Source organism: Morone saxatilis, unplaced genomic scaffold, assembly GCF_004916995.1.
Source record: "Morone saxatilis isolate NCDOM2014 unplaced genomic scaffold, NCSU_SB_2.0 Contig14, whole genome shotgun sequence".
NCBI lineage: Eukaryota > Metazoa > Chordata > Actinopteri > Moronidae > Morone > Morone saxatilis.
This window is the reverse complement of record NW_023339696.1, coordinates 21830769-21832479: the sequence shown is the minus strand read 5'-3', so window position 1 is coordinate 21832479 and position 1711 is coordinate 21830769.

The window sequence follows — 1711 nt, the reverse complement described above, 5'->3', positions numbered from 1 at the left end:
CTTTGTGACGTCTCTCAATAAAGTTAATTCTGTTGTTAATGAATCCGTCTTTATGTCTCCACCTGTCTGTGTCTGCAGAGCTCTGAGACTCTGCTGCCCTCCAGTAGTCAGACTGACACCACAGGACCAAACAGGACCAACAGGATCAGTCTCCTTCAGCTTGGATAAATCAGAGCACTGTGGTGTTTACTGCCCCCTACAGTCCAACTGTAGAAGACACACATTTCCATTTTCTGCTACTTTATACATCTAAGAGACAAATCTGATCTACTTACTTTACAACAATTTAAAGGAACCCCGTATCACTGTATTTGGGAATGTAGTAAAATAATGGATGTTTGTACAGAAGTAAAGGACAGGATCACGTCTGTAGAGGTTCCTCTTGATCCTGACACATTTTAACCTGAAGAAGAAGGAATATACACCTACAGATATGAGTCTTATCTTCACTGGAGGAATATAAACAGGCCAGGTGTCAGAGAACGGGTTAATGTATAATGTATAATGAAGTGGTATTATCACTATCATACACAGAAACAGACTAAATGTGTTTGAGGAAACTTTACAAAATCCTATTTTACAAACAAACAAAACCTATAAGGAGTTAAAATGTGATTAAAGTTAAAAATGAGCTCCACTGACCAACAACAACATGTTAATACATCATTAATAATAATCAGTTACCAGTGTTACTCAAAACAATTCATTTCACTTTTACTTTGATACTACTTCACTGATTGATGTGTAACTTTAATGTCAGGATTTTACTTGTAATAGAGTATTTTTGTACTGTGGTAACTAAATAAATGACGACTAACACTGACTGAAACAAACCTTCAGCTCCTAGAAAGAACCTCAGCAATGTTTTAATGAAGCTCTTTGTTTCCAATTAATAATCAATTATTACCTGAAAGGATCCAAAGCTTGTTTAAGATGAATCCCAATGCGATTAAAGAGGAATTTAAATGTTTCAAATATAAATGTTGAGGACCAATGTAAATCAGTTTATTACAGTTAAAGATGGAGGGATGAAATCATGTCACAGACTTATGAGTGTAAAAATAATATATTGATTAAATATAAAACTGATCAGGAAGCCACACTGACATCAGTGTTCAATGTTTAGCACGCTGTCGGTTGTTAAATGGTTCGACACAAAAAATCTTTAGGCTAGGGGATGTTTCATGTTTTATGAGTGTTTTACTTTAATACATACTTAAATATACAACATACATATTTTAGCAGTACAAATTATTACGTATTGACGTAATTCAAAGTTCAATAAATTGTCTGATATAGTTTCTCTCATATTGAAGTGGACTTTTAAAGACTAGACTTCCATTTTATTGGCACAAGTCATATTTGTATATATTATTTTTGTTAATGTCGACCACTGATCCTGTTACACATGATGTATTTCTGGATTCAGCACAGTCAGCAAACCCTGGTTGGCGTTTGTGGGACAATCCCAGCCAAAGTAAATGATACATTCACCCTAAGATGGGATATTTCTGCCTACTGTACTTCAGCATGCATGCATCAAGATATTCACATTCAGTTTGTTCAGACATGTAGAAGAACCTCCTGTAGAGTTCAGGTGTATCGTTTCCCATTGGGCCTGGCTTTATTTTTCAGTTTGTTATTCACAGGGTCACAACATCTGTCAATTAAATCACTTTTGCAGTAAAATATTTTTATACAAGAATCCATT